Raw genomic sequence first — 15870 nt, forward strand, 5'->3', positions numbered from 1 at the left:
GGGTAATATTACCCAACAAAGTGGGGGGAGAGTGGGGGAACATACAAACATAGGAGATTTTCAGGTGTATGGTTGAGAGTATCATGGTGAGAAAACTTTTTCAAAAATAAGGAAGGTTACGTGTTTAAGATGCTTAAAGGGGATAATCTGATGCAGGACAGGCTTCTAGGGAGTGTGTGAGTGCTCATTTTGCCATAGTGGGTTATATCATTGGATAGAGACTGATATAATGAGAGTGAAGGTATACCCACATCCTGGGGAGGACTGATGTTCTCAAATAGAGGGAATTGTATCTCTCGAGAGAAATGGTGGCTCCCAATATATTAGGGCAGTCATGCCTGTCAAGCCCTCAACACTGTTGCAAATATCTCTAAACATGGCCCTTCAAGCAATGAAGACTGACTGTCACTGTGGGCCCTAACACGAGGGGTAAAGAGGTATTGATACAAAGACCTACAGGTTCTATGGTCATGGCAGATGGAGTTCAGCACCATGTCAGTTGGTCCCACTTAGGAGTTTGTGTTTCTGTGTGACGGAGCTGGACTCAGATGTGATCTTTGTTCACAAGGCTCTCCTGTTACTTTTACCAGGCCTGTGGTTGATGCTGGGTTTTAGTGTATACCCAGGGGTCCTGAATCTCTGGACTGTCCATGTGATAGCCAGGTCCTGAGCCTCAACAGACTTGCACTCTGGTTTATTGGACTTATCCCACTCAGCTAGCATGGAGGTGAAGAAGGTCAACCACCACACCAGGGAGCCAAGAGTGCCTCCAACTGCAAGCAGGAGAATTGCATCCCTCATCCACGTGGAATCTAAGCTCCCTCTTGATATAGAGGTTGAGTGGACACAACCATCCCAGGGTCCACAGGATGGAGGAATAGAGTATGGATTAGAGTGATTACTGGTATTCTATTCATGAACTATTGTGATTAGTAATCAAAGAAAATGTAGCATTGATGTGGAGAACGTGGCCAGGGTAGCTGCTGAGGGTAGGAGTGGGAAGAAGAGATGTGATGTGGGGGCATTTTCAGGACTTGGAGTTGTCCTGGGTGGTAGTGCAGGGACAGTTACTGGACATTATATGTCCTCCCATGGCCCACTGGGTGGACTGGAGGAGAGTGTAAACTATAATGTGGACCATTGACCATGTTGTGCAGCAGTGCTCAGAGATGTATTCACCATTTGCAATGAACGTCTCATGATGATGCAGGAGGTTGTTGTTATGGGAGGAGTGGGGTGAGGGGCGTGGGGCCTATATGGGGACCTCATATATTTTGAATGTAATATTAAAAAAATAAAGACAAAAAAGTAAAAAAAAAAAAGAGGTATTGAATAGATGGAACCAATGTAACTGTGTGGGCAATAGAAGTGTTCCACAAGATTACGCAAGGATGGATATAAGACATGTTAAATTACACCAAAAATACATAGTGGCTGATAGGCTAAAATGTAAATCATAACGTAAAACATAAGGTAACTAAAAATTTAGAAAATTGTATAGTCTAAAATATAAACCACAATGTAAACACAAATATTACCTTGTTTGAAAGCTATTGTCTCAATATCTGTACATCAGTTTCAGTAAATATAGTATAAATATGTAAAAAGATTATTGCTGTGGAAGGGAAAAGGGTTTTATGTTGGATATGTTGGAGTACTGTATATTGTATATATGAATTACTATGATCTAAAACTTTTGTGAAGATAAGCTTAATAATTAGGAAAAGAAAAAGAAAAACAAAGGACATAGACACTGAGGAAAGGACAGAAGTTGCCTTGCCAATTTGAATACAGGACAACACATGGCAGTGATGGAACGCAAAACACCAAAAACAAAGCTTTTGCATTTTTAAATTTTTTGATACCCCAATTTATTTTTACCTTAATTTTTCTAAATTAATAAGTATTCTATATCTAACCTCTAAACTCATCACTATATTCCATTTTACTATTAATGGAACGTGGCAATATATTGGGCTTCATTTTTGAAGAAGTTTTGGATGAGAGAGAGTTTGAACAATGGCAGGGGATGAATACTGGTGTGGGATGTTATTGACAGGGGACCCATGGTTGGCAGGGAGTTCTCCAGGGCATATGTCCAGGGTACATAAAAATGTTTGGATATTTTCATAGTGGTTACAATTAAAAACAACAACTGAAGGAGTGCTGACTTCCTAGCCAGAGGAGCTCTATCATAGTCCCTAAAGGAACAGCAACAATTCCCCAAGTGCAAAGGCAAAGACCAAAAAAGAAGGAAGGTCCAACAATGAGCCCTTGACACTAATGACTATGCTTGTAAGCCTGTGCACCTGAAATAAGAACAAGGCCTAGAGTTGCAGGATGCCTAAGAGCTACCTCCTGAGAGCATCCATGTTGGTCAAATATGGCCAGTCTCGAAGCCAAAGTCAGCATGTAAATGTGCTGCCTTCCCCGCAGCATGGAACGTGACTCCCAGGAATGAGCATCCCTGGTGCCTAGGGATTACTACCAAGTACCAGCTGATGATGTAACTAGAAAATGACCTTGAATAAAATGGTCAACTTGGACCAGCAGAATATCTCAGTCTACATATAATGCCAGGAGTTAAAAATGCTTTTGGCTTGAATAAAAGGGGGAAATGGAAAGGACAAATAAGTTTATATGTTTATGAGTCTCCAAAAAGAGCCAGGACGTTATCAGAGGGGTTGCCTTTATGCATACGTCAGCAGAGACCCAGAGACAGATAAAGAAGATAAAACCCCAGTACTGGATCTTCTGAGGGCTACAGAGACCCACAGGTTCTATGGGCATGGCAGATGGAGTACAGTGCCATGTCAGTTGGCCCTACATTGGAATTTGTGTTTCTGTGTGATGGAGCTGGACTCAGATGTGATCTTTGTCCACAAGCCTCTCCTGTTACTTTTACTGAAACTATTGTTGATGCTGGGATTTAATTTATACCCAGGGGACTTGAATCTCTGGACTGACCATGTGATAGCCAGGCCCTGAACCTCAACAGACTTGCAACTCCTACACTCTGGTTTATTGGGCTTACCCGACTCAGCTAACATGGAGGTGAAGAAGGTCAACCACCACACCAGGGAGCCAAGAGTGCCTGCAACTGAAAGCAGGAGAATTGCATCCAGCATCCATGTGGAATCTAAGCCCCCTCTTGATATAGATGTGGAGTGGACACAACCATTCTAATGTCCACAGGATGGAGGAATAGTGTGTGGATTAGCATGGACTTACTGATATTCTATTCATGAACTATTGTGATTAGTAGTCAAAGAAAATGTGGCATTGGTGTGTTGAATGTGGCAATTTTGGCTGCTGGGATTAGGGAGTGGGAGGAAGAGATGTGATGTGGGGGCATTTTCAGGAGTTGGAGTTGCCCTGGGTGGTGCTGCAGGGACAGTTACCAGACATTGTATGTCCTCTCATGGCCCACTGAGTGGCTGTGGGAGAGTGTGGACTGTGGTATGGACCATTGACCATGAGGTGCAGCGGTGCTCAGAGATTTATTCCCCAAATGTAATGAATGTCTCATGATGATGGAGGAGGTTGTTGTTATGGGGGGATGAGTGGGGTGAGGGGGGTGGGGGATATATGGGGGCCTCATGTTTTTTTAATGTAACATTAAAAAAAGACAAAAAACAAAAATAATAACTAGTTAAAAATGTTTAGCAATAGAGCAAGTTGATGGTGGTAGGGTGAGGTAAGAGAGTCCTGTATGATGTTATATACATTTGCTTTGTAAGTTCACAATTATTATTATACATGTATTGTATATGTGTGTTTATGTATGAGTGATACACTTCAATAAATTTAAAAAAATGTGAATGACCTGATAACAATTTTGTAGACTGAAATAATTGTTGACTTAATGTTGTCTGTTCAATCAACAGAAACTTTTAAGTGGCATCTGTTTGCTTGACTCAGAGAGACTCTGCTACAAAGCAGTATAAAAATCCTAATTTGGAATATGTGTGTACCTGACATAGCTGCATGAAAGCTTCCAGGAAGTCTATAAGATAAGACAAGCTAGGATCAGTTCAATCTAAAATTTGATTAAAATGATGGGTTGAAATCTATTTGGGTAGCTTAGATATTCTTCTTAAATTCAATAAAAAATGACCATTAAGCATCTATTGTGTGTATGTTGGATGATATATATATACACATCAGGTTTAATAATGTAACTACTGTGAATTATACATCTTTTTATTTTATATTGGAAAAAATAAGTGAATTATTGAAAATTTAATACCTGATATGAAGGAGTATCAGGTATTAAATTTGCACATGTCTTCTGACTATTTCACATATCATTAGAAAAGAGGGTTCTCCACAGATCTTTCCAGGATATTCCCATCTCTGTTCCTCATTTCTGCTCCTTGTTTGAAGTGATCCATATGCACATGCTTAATGTCTTTCCACTTGCAAAAGTTATCAAGCCTCCCTTGACCTTACCAACAGTTCATTCTTTCTTTACAGTTGATATCTTACTTTTAGCATCTTTTGCAATCTAGACAGGTGAAGTATTACCCAAATCATAATTCTTAGTTCCATTCAACTTAACAGATTTTTTTTTCACATTACCATTTTACCTTTCCTCATGTAGTTTGTATACATAGCAAGATGAACCTGGGACATGACTGAACTCTTTGCTTGGAAATTGTCTAGGCTAAGTATCGAAGTTTATTGATTTTGAGTTCTGCTTATTACACAAAAAATTCTCAGACAAAATTCAGCAATGTTTTGCACTTGGGGAGCTGAGCGCTCTTCTTCGCCGGCCCCATTGGTTTAGTTTCCTAGCGATGCTGCAACAAAGGGCACAAACTTCATGTCAGAAAACAGCAGAAACTGCCTGGGTCAGCTCGGGATTCCATCACCTGTCCACCAGCCGCCTGGAAAATCCCCACCATCAGCACAGTCTGTGAAGTCCGGGGCACCCCCAAGGGTTGCTGGACTTGTCTGCCCTGCCTTCCCTTCCCTCCAGTTCCTGGAACAACCTCTGCTCGTGGCAGCCTGAGGCAGAGCTCTATTGAACTAAAAAGTGAACAGAAATGTTTTCTCTCATGGTCCTAGGGAGCAGAAGCTGGAAATCGGGTGTTGCAGGGTTGGCTCCTCTGGAGGCTCAGAGGGAGAAACCGCCCCTCCTCTCCCACAGCTCCCGGGGCTTCCAGCCAGCCTTGGCATTCCTTGGCTTGCAGGTGTGTCCCTGCGCTCCCACCTGACCTTCCCGAGCTGGTTTCCAATCGCCCCCTCCTTACTAGGACACCAGCCACTGGGGTAGGGCCACCCCAGTCCAGCAGGACCTTATGTGAACTAAGTGCATCTGCAAAGACACTATTTCTACATAAGGCCACATTCACAGTATGGGGAGGTTCACACTTCAGTATACCCTTTCAGGGGACACAATTCATCCCATGTCTCCTGGTTTTACTTGTTGGGTCCTGGAGGTTCTGGTTTCAGAATGTTGTTTTCTGAAGAGAAGCTGATATCAGATTCATAGATGAATTACAGAAGGACGAGGAGCTTGCAAGCCTCCAGCGTGCTTGGGTCTGCAGTGACCCTGTGCATTCCTACAGTGCTTGCGAGAACAGGTTTGAAATGGTTTGAGGCCTTGCTCTGCTCCATCTACAGAGCAAGGTAATAGAAATTTCAGACAGTTGCTTGCCCCCTCCTGAATCTTGTATACTGGGCATCTTGTCTGTACTGATTAATATTGCAACCACCTGGCCATGTGTGGCCTGTTTATCGGAAAGTAAAATTTAAGATTCAGATTTTCAGAGACTCTGAATGTACAGGATGTTCGATTAGAGAAACAAAGGCTAAGTTTTTACTGAAGAGCTGAATGCCTAAGGAGCTAAGGGAGGGTGAGGGCAGTACGAGCTGAATTTAATGGAAGAGCATTGGAGAGTCAGGTGAGAATGTCTGCTGAGCACACATCTTGTGTCAAACCTGCTGATACTCAGCTTAGTTTCAATGTTGAGGAATAGTTGTAGCTCCAGAGCAGTATGGGAGCAGAGGCTGAACATGTTGGACCTCAGCAGGGTTCCTGTTGGAGACAGATCTCAGCTGCGATGTCTTCCCACCATGGTGCACGGCACCTTGGAGTCTACCATTCCCCTGGTGTTTGAGCAGCAAAATTCCCATAATGCCGGAGCTGAAATATCCTTGAAAGCCTGTGCCTTCGGTGTCCATCATGCAGTTCCATGGAATCTGTGCAGTGATGAGGAAGTCAATGTGGCTCAAGAAGTTGGGTGCCTGCCTATCACATAGGAGTCCCCAGATTTGGTCCTGGTGCCTCATAAAGAAGACAGCAAGCTGATGCAATAAGATGATGCAATGAGGAAACACAGTGGGAGACATAACAAGCAACCAAGGGGGTGAATCAAGCAGTTGGGCACCTCGCTCCTACATGGGAGGTCCCGGGTTCAGTTCCCAGTGTCTCCTAAAAAGAAAAGAAGAGGAGCAGATAGTGTGAGTGCAAACAACAAGGAGGGGGAGGTAAATGACCTCCCCAAAAAGTCATTGGAATTTCTGATTCTTGGAGTAACACTGGTGGGTAGAGTGTCCAGCTGAGACTTAAGCCTTGGGTGGGGTGGGAGTGGTTGAATAAAGGTGGTTTTATATCTGTGGGGTGAAAAAGAAATAGGGGAGCCCTTAATTGTTGAATGTGGCTCCCAGGGATGTGTGAGCAAGTTCATGTAATTTGAAGGGAAGGTATTTAGCCTTTCTGAACTCTATTCAGACCTTCTAAGTTTAAAAAATGTGATAATAGAGAATATTCTTAAGAGGAAGGATAGCAAGGGGTCTCCCTATCCAGCTTTCCCACCACCGTGCTTTCCCACCCACTGCTCTAGGTTGGACGAGGGAAAGGAAAAAGAGTAGAAAAACTGGATTATCACGTTGCTTGAGGGAAGGATTGCTGCCTTAGGTGTCTCTGTACTTCCTTAAGAGTGTTTGCTGAGAGCAAACTCAGTGACTGTTAGCTGGATGGGTGGGAGAAGGAGAGGGGAAGCTCGGTGCCCGCACAGAAGTGGGAGGAGAATCAGAGTGGGTTTGACCTGCTCCCCCACCCCACCCCAATACGTGAAGCTTCACACGTGGGCCCCCCGCGCTGTCCTTGGTGCCCTGCTGAAGCCTGCTCCCTTCTGTTTCCAAACCTGGTGCCCCTCACTAGGGGGTGGAGGCGGGGAAGGAGCACGTCTGACCACGTGGTCTGTGGAGCCCCGTTAGCGCTGGAAGGAGAGCAGTGGGGGCTTCAGAGGGCGATTTCAGGCAGGAGGGATTTGATCCCTGCCCACCGTTTGCCAGGTGTATGGCCTCGACCTCTTACTTATTCTTCTCAACCTCTCTTACCTGTAAACTGGGTCTTAGACATTCCTCTAGATGAACTTATTTTGAAATATAATATACATACAGAAAAGTATACAAGTCATAATCATACAGCTCTCACAAAACAGCTCTGCACAAAATGAGGGCAGAATAGTGCCGAGCTCCAGACCCTCTTCTTGGCCCTCCCAGTCATCACCCACCCCACCTGATGCAAGAGGACCCCATCCCAATGTCTAACTTTATTTTAGTTCTCTCTGTTTTTGAGTTTCATATGGATACAAACATATAGAATGTACCTTTTGCATTTGGTTTCTTCTGCTTAGCATCATGCTTATAAGTTTCATCTACATTGTTGGGTATAGTTGTGGTTTCTTGAGTCTCCTTACTGAGCTGTGTTCCAATGTGTAAGTATACCACAAGGTAATCATCCCTTTCACTGCTGTAGACATTTCATTTATTTGCAGTTTTTGGCTCTGAACGCTATTGCATATATAGGTTTTTGTTGGACAGATGTTAGGAGTGGAACGATTCCATCTAGGCGTGGAACTGCTGAATTATGGAATGACCAGTCCTGAGCTGTATAGAATCTGCCTGAGAGTATAATGTTCATTTTTAACCTCACAGGGTTGTGAGCATTAAAGTGCTCATTAGGGCGCTTGGAAGACAGAAGGCCCCCAATATGCCTTTAAAAATGTAATCAAGGCAGCTGACTTGGCCCAGTGGTTAAAGCATCCATCTACCACATGGGAGGTCCAAGGTTCAAACCCCGGGCCTCCTTGACCCGTGTGCAGCTGGCCCATGAGCAGTGCTGATGTGCGCAAGGAGTTCCTTGCTGCGCTGGGGTGTCCGTTGCATGGGGGAGTTCCACGCACTGGGAGTGCACCCCGTGGGTAGGGCCACCTAGCACGAAGGAGGGTGCAGCCTGCCCAGGAAAGGTGCCCCACACATGGAGAGCTGACGCAACAAAAAGAAACACAGATTCCCGTGCCACTGACAACAACTGAAGCAGACAAAGAAGATGAATCGGGTGGACACAGAGGACAACTGGGGTGGGGGGAAGGGGGAGAAACAAATAAATAAATAAATCTTAAAAAAAAATTAAAATAAAAATGTAACCAAGGATTAATATTCTCCATTAATTTGACATAATGGACTTAAACATTTTCTTATTCTTGCTCATTTAGGTGGTATCTGTTTTTTTTCTGTGTGTGTGTGTTTTTAATATAACGCTGCAGAGAATGACTCACCTTATAGCTGTTGCCTTCTAAAATCTTGCTTTGGGTTAAGTTCTCAGGACAAGTTTAACGGGATCAAGCATGTGTGACTTTGAGAACTTCCTCCCTGGAAAGACCGCATGGGCTGGCTGAGAAGGGAAAGCAAGGCAGCCTCTAGTGCCCTGTACGGTGGAGCAGGCTCTGAAGACAGTGGGCTCTTATAGAGGGCAGGGTAGAGGATGGATTTCTTAAATGGTGGTGTCCTTGGGGCAACTAATGACTTAGTTCCTTAGAAGAAAATATTGGCAATTTGAAAAACAACGTATTACAACATTAAGTCAGGACAGAGAAACCACAGGTGCAAAGCATTTTCATTTACTTTAATAGTTCATTCTTTTTGTTCTTTTCCCCCTAATATTAGGATCTTTGACCTAAAGGGCAGGGGCAGGTGAGCTGGGGAGGGGCTGCAGGACTGAGAGGCTCGGGCATCTCTGGGGAGAGGGCAGCGCCCTGGGCCGGGGCGGCCTCGCAGGCTCCAGCCTGGTTCCTGGTGAAGCTCTTGACCAGCAGGAGCGCAGGCCCTCGGGGTGACCTGCAGTCCTCCTTGGTGTGGGCGCTGTGCTGGGCCGCGGGCGGCGTCAGGACGCTGTGGAGGTGGAGGTGCCGTCCTCGCTGTCCTGCTCCAGGCGCTGCTCTGGACGTCCTTGTTCCACTTGGCTCCGTCCACCTTCAGGTGACCTTGGCGTTACCGGGACAGTAGCCGTTCACAGGCACAGGACGGAGGCCGTTCCAGAAGTGAGTTGCCCCAGGGACGCAGGAAGAGGAAGGGACGGGCTGGCCACGCTCCCTGGGGAGGGAAGCACAGAGGGGTGGTCAAGGCGGGCGCAGGGACAGACACACAGCAACCTGCCTACTCCGTGTCAGTGCAGCCATGAGGCTGTAATTTTTTTTAAGATATCGAGATCACAAAAATGTTACGTTAAAAAATACAAGAGGTTCCCATACACCCCCCCCCCCCCCCCGCTCCCCCATCAACAACCTCTGTCTCCTGTGGCTTTTTCCTTGCGTTCGGGTGGCTCATCGCTGTTCTAACTCTGACACCACCTGAGGTCTCCTGGCTCGCTGGTCTGACCTCACCTTCTGTCCTTCCCCTGTTCTCCCCGCCTCGTGCAGTGATCTCAGTGCCATGGGCAGAGAAAACCCACACCTCTTCTTCTGACCCCCAGAGTTCAGAACCCAGGACAGGTGTGGGCTGTCCCCGTGGAGGAAGACGAGGCAGCAGCCGCTGGGGAAGGCTCCGGCTCCCACTGCCCCGTCCCCCTTCCAGAGCTGCCCTAGGCTCGAGGCTGCCCCCGCCCCGTGCTTCCCTCGCCGTGGCAGGGCTGGATGCACCCTGCAGAGTGGGTCCCAAGCCCATGTCTGCTCCTGGAGGGGGAGGCCCCTTTGCCTTCTGGGCCCTGCCACCCACTCTCCCCTCCCCAGAGGCTCTAGGTGAGTCTGGGCCCTGGCCCGAGTCTCTAGCTGAAGGGGGCGATGTTCAGCCAGCCCAGGGGTGCTGAGATGATTTGGGGTCCACTGTGACTCTGGCCACCTGCCCAGGAGGAGCTGGCTGGCTTCAGCTCTGACCTTGAGCAGCTGCCAGCTGGCCCCTGGAAATGCCCCTTGTGTTCCAGCCCCGAGTGGGACAGCAAGTCCCCAACAGCCCACTCAGTTTTCTCTTGTTTAAAGTCACAAAACAAATCAAGAATCCTTTGCTAGGAGAAGTCAGCAGATAAGTTTAAGGTACTTAGAAAGCTAGCCAAGCAGTTCAACATAAGACACTGCTCTTTTTAACTCTCTCTTTTAAACTTACACACTAACTTTCCCAGAGAATTGTATAAAATTAGCCATGGCTGAAAAATAATATGATCTCTAGAAATTAAAGACAGGAAAATCTTCTGTGATATTCCCATCTGGGTCTCCCTACACATTAAAACATCAAACAATTATTCCATTTGATCAGGGCATTATTTCAAATAATCTTATTAGATTTTAATAGAGTTTTAAAGGCCATAAATACCACTGTCAAGAATAATCCCTCTTAAACATCACTTTTGAAATCAGCTGATGCTACAGAAAGCCAAATTAATAAACTCTTTCAGAGGTGATGGGATAAAAATACATAGATTAAAATTGTTCTATGAAAGAATTAAGGTATTGAAAATATGTCTGTTTTTATTAATCACATTTATATATAATTAGATATTCTGTACAAGTGAAATGTCATACTTCTACCCAAATCAGTTTAATTTCTGAAAATTAAAAACATCACAAATTCAGCTTATTTCTATTTTATCGGTTAATATGTATTAATGATACTTGATGTGACACAGTAAAATTTATCAAGACCTGAGAGGTTAGACTGCTGGCATTAAATTTGATTTTTGCTGCTGTGGAGTTTCCCCTGAAAGAGTTATATACATTTATCTCTTTTGGATTATGCACAAGCGCACCAGAGACCCCATGGGTATATTCTTCTAAGTTCTGGAGGCCGAAGTCCAAAATCCTCATGTCATCATTGCCGGGCCCTTCGAGGCTGCGAGGAGAGCCCTCCACACCAGGGGGCTCCAGTCCTGGGCGGTGCCTGGCATGGGGGCACCTGCCTCTCTGCCCGTCTTCACACCGCCCTCCTCCGTGGCTCCGAGTCTCCACGTCCCCTCCTTAGAAAGACACCAGCCCCTGGATTCGATCCCCTATTCCAGGATGGCCTCATCTTCATCTAACTAATTCCATCTGCAGAGACCCTATTTAGCATTCTGAGGTTCTAGGTGGGCATCAATTCTGGGAGGAGGGAGGACAAAAAAAAAAAACTTCAGAAAATTCATTCTGCTGGAGGCCCAATGTCTCCTATTATTAATACTATTGTAAGCTCAATAAAAACTTCAATATTGAGGACAACTGATCCATGTGTGTGTGGTTAAGGTAGAACAAATTTCCACAAAGCAAAATGTGGTTGTAAGAATAATTTTCTTTCCAATTTAAGAAAGCAAAGATTTGATTTTGGTAGAAACTTCTTCATATTTTGATGCAAGAAACCTGTGTTATTCTATTCACACAAAGAGAAACTAAGGTGATCAAAATTTACAAATGTTTATAGGCATAAATATTATAATACAAATATATAAAAATATTTATGTCTAAGCACAGATATCTGTACACACATGCACAAACAAGCACACACAGAGTAACTGAATAGACACTTAGACAATTTGATATTGAATAAAAGCAAAATCCATTCTACACCTTATCTCTTTGCTAATTATAGGTTAGTTTTCAAAAATGTTTGAGCCTTTGTTCAAAATACATAAAGTAACCAAGGTGTCTTCTATGTTAATGAACATCTTTAAAAGAAATCTTGTAAAAATGTCTGAAATTATATTCACTATTAGTTGAAAATATTTAATCACTATATTCAAGGAAGTGGGAAATTTCAGCTTGTACTGTTTAGCTAGTTCCAATTAGTCAGTGGAAAGTTTTCAATCAGGTTGTTATTAAAATATAGAGGAAACAAGGTGGATTCAAGCCATGAATTTTGAAATTCCCTAATGGTCTGACAACTCAGGTAGATCTTCCTTCAGTTTATTGGGTGTGAAATATTTGGCACCACAGGAAAGTTGCCATTTTCTAGTCATTCACTTCCTGTGTGTTGACCCACGGGGAGCTCTGAAAAATCCCTGCATTTCTTGGTGCATATTTTTTTGGATCCCATGGAAATGTCCATGGTAAGAGGAGTGAGTGCTCATATCTTACTAAATCAGTTCAGGGTGATTGTGCACATAAGGTGGGAAAGGAGAGTCAGCAGCACAACTTGACTGTTCTTGGAAAGATCCAATTTAAAAAAGAATCTGAGCAGGATACGTAGACCTAGAAATGTATTCCATTAAGCCTATTCTTGGCCATGAACCCCTGAGAAAACAATTTTGTCTACCCAGTGGGACACATACCCTGCTTGAAGAGTTGGCTCTAAAGTAGGTTTGTTCAGACAAAAGGGACCAATGAGAATACTTCTCATTGGAAAATCAGGAGTCAAAGAATCAGTTTTTGTTGTGGTTTTTGTTGTTGTTGATGCTGTGTAGTATTTTATTTCATTTTATTTTTTAAAGATTTATCTATCTATCTATCTATCTATCTATCTATCTATCTATCTATTTCTCTCCCCTCCCCCTGTTATCTGTTCTCTGTGTCCATTCACTGTGTATTTTTCTGGCCCATTTGCTTTGTGAGGCGGCACAAAGAAACTGTGACTCTTTTTTTTTTTTTCTTTTTGCTTCATCTTGCTGTGTCAGCTCTCCATGTGTGCAATGCCACTCCTGGGAGGGTTGCTTTTTCACGTGGGGTGGCTCTCATTAGGGGGTGCAATCTTTGCTTGTGGGGCTTCCCTACTTGGGGGTGCACCTGTGTGGCACAGCACACATGGCAGCACTGTGCATGGCCCAGCTTACCACACAGGACAGGAGGCCCTGGGTATCGAACCCTGGATCCTCCATATGGTAGGCAGATGCTCTATCAGTTAGTTGACCCATGTCCACTTCCACAAAGAATCATTTTTGCAAGTTGTGCAGTTCGAACTTGCAAAGAGAGGTGCTGAATATCTGGAGCAAGAGTTTTAATGTCCCTACAGATGAGGTCTGGCTTTAGAGTAGGATTATCTTACAGGACCTCATCTTTGGCAATATTCACCTGGTCAAATACAATGTTCACCTAGCTAAAATGAGATATCTCTCCTCGTGTTTTATTTTTTAAAAATTTATATTTGAATAATTTTAGATTATTATGTAAGTTGCAGAAGTTGTCCAGAGAGTTCCTGCATGCCCTTGCTCACTTCCCCCTAATGTTAACGTCTTACATAATCATGGTACATTTGTCAAACTAAGAGATTTACATTGGTACAAATTTAGTAACTATACTCGAGACTTCATTCAGATTTAAATAATTTTTTACTCCTATCCTGATCCCCTTCCATATTCCAATCCAGGACACCACATGCAATTGGTTTCCATGAGTCTGTTGCAGGAATATTGGGTGACATTGACTGAAAAATGTGTTGGTCACTATGAATGCATTATTCCCATTTAAAGGGAATAGTATCACCTTTTATTCTTTACATCAATATTCTTTGCATTTGGCAACAAATCTCATCATTTCAAGTTTAAAGATTAATTTTGCCTTCATATTAAGAATTTGCTAACACATTACTTTCATCCATTCATGGTCAAACTATTTGAGCACATTACTTGGGGCATTGTAGCTATACTGGGTAACAAGAATTCTATAGATAATGTAAAATTGTTTGAGAACCCTGAAGCATGTTAGATCTGGCTGCATGTGAGTTGCACCTCATACATCACTCAGCCTGATTTTATGTCTGCAAAAGGAGCACTTGGCCTGAATGGCCCCCAAGTAACTTCATGGGGTAGGGTGAGTGGTGCCCAGAAATATATTTGTGAAGTTGATTTTATGTATAATTCATTAAGAATTTTTGGTCATCTGAACAACAGGAGTATACAGTATTAAATAAAACACATAGAATTATAAATTCTATCCTGAGAGGGGGGGGGCAAGATGGTTGTTGAGTGAGTGCACCTGATAATCTCTCCTGCAAAGAGGCAGCTGGGCAGCGTTGGAAATTCTTTGGGACCAGGCTGATTCGGGATTTTGCAGGGCAGGAGGTGTCTGGACATCGATTTGGTGGGAAGGTAACAGAGAAAATTCGTGTATAAGATAAAATTGAGGCTCTCTTACATGGAAGTGGGGGCTGTGTGTGGGACGCTCCCTCCTGGGGTGGGTGGAGCCATGGCCCGGGCACTGCTGCGGCAATTCTTGGAGGCTCTGTGGTACTGGGGAATTCATAAGCCCTGAGTGGGCTATTGGGGGGCTAACAGGGCCTTCGCAGACCAATTTGGGGAGACAGATAGGAGTTTTGTGCCAGGAGGGGAATTTTTGATTTCTGACTCGAATAATAATGCTTCCGGCTAGAGCCCCACCCCCAAGGCTGGCTGCCAATCTGCAGTGTCCTTAAATTGCTCACAATAAAGAGACATCACCAGGAGATTGTTTCAGGGGCCTGCAGGGTGGGAGACATCTGGAAGCCGATTAGGGGAATCTTTTGCGAGGCATGGGAATTTTGGTTTTGGACACTGATATTGGTGCTTCCGGCTGGAGCCACGCCCCCTGGGCCTGGCTGCTGATCTGCAGCGTCATTAAATTGGCGGCAGTTTAGCAGCGCGCCCAGGAGGCTGTTTTGGGGGCTTACAGGGCGGGAGGTGTCCTGAAGTCAAATTGGTGATACGGCCACAGAAGAGACCCTAGTGAGAGGGGGAATTTCGGGGTTCTGACACATAGGTCAGAGTTTGCAGATGTGACCTCCCCCATAGGGCTGGCACCCAGCTGCGGGGATCCCTGAAGGCTGTGTTGCACTGTGGTACTCCCAGGCTCCCTGTTAACTAGATTTGAGGTTGCCAGGTCTGTGTCCCCTAAACCCTGGTGGCCCACACCCCAGAGACTCACACCTCTTGAGTTTGCAATATCACAGACTTTCTATCCCTGAATCCACCATGCCCTGAGGTCCATCTGAGGTCCTTGAATGTCCTAGCCCTAAACGTTTGCATTTTTTCTTTTTTTCTTTTTTCTTTTTTTCTTTTGTTTTGTTTTGTTTTTTTAATTTATTTTATCTTATTTTAGTTTTTAATTTTTTATTGTCCTGATTGCTAACACTGCATTATCTCCTAGTCTTTTCTCCCATTGTATCCCCCAATGTTTTTTTTTTTCAGTTATTTAGGGTTTTTTTTTTGTTGCTGTTGTTGTTCTTTTTTTCTTTTCCTTACTTGTTCCCCTCGCTTTACTCACCATCCTTTTTCTTTCTTTCTTTCCTTCTTTCTTTCTTTCTTCTTTTTTTCTCTCTCTTGTCCCTCATTTTCTTCTTATTTTATTTTATCTTAATTATACAATAGGTGCTGCAGGGAACACCTCACATTTGCTGGGTTTCTTCATACTCTGTTGCCTCATTTCTGTGTGAATTGATTTTGGCTACCTACACTATCCCCTTTCCCCCACATCTTGATAGCCTCCATCATCTACTGTCTCTCTTATATTCCACCTCCCTTTCTTTGATCCCCAAATTGTCTAACTCTTAATTTCTAATACGTTTGTTTTGTTTTCTGTCTTTTACCCACTCTTGAAACTATTGCCTTTCTTTTCTCTTTCCCTCTCACACGAAAACAATAGCTTTTTAATTCATACCATATTCCTCCCATATTCAGTCGACTACCTCATTATAGATACTCTACTTACT

At 44.0% G+C, this 15870-nt stretch overlaps 1 non-coding gene and 1 gene segment (V, D, J or C); both read left to right on the forward strand.

Moving 5' to 3' along the window:
- Positions 1–15870, forward strand: part of LOC131273778 (immunoglobulin kappa variable 3-20-like) — a 1006205-nt gene that overhangs the window by 461992 nt on the left and 528343 nt on the right.
- On the forward strand, positions 5522–5656 carry LOC111763627 (small nucleolar RNA SNORA9). Its single transcript, XR_002796464.2, has one exon. It is a non-coding gene; the product is annotated as a small nucleolar RNA SNORA9 (small nucleolar RNA).

This window comes from Dasypus novemcinctus, chromosome 17 (genome assembly GCF_030445035.2).
Source record: "Dasypus novemcinctus isolate mDasNov1 chromosome 17, mDasNov1.1.hap2, whole genome shotgun sequence".
NCBI classification, from domain to species: Eukaryota; Metazoa; Chordata; class Mammalia; order Cingulata; family Dasypodidae; genus Dasypus; species Dasypus novemcinctus.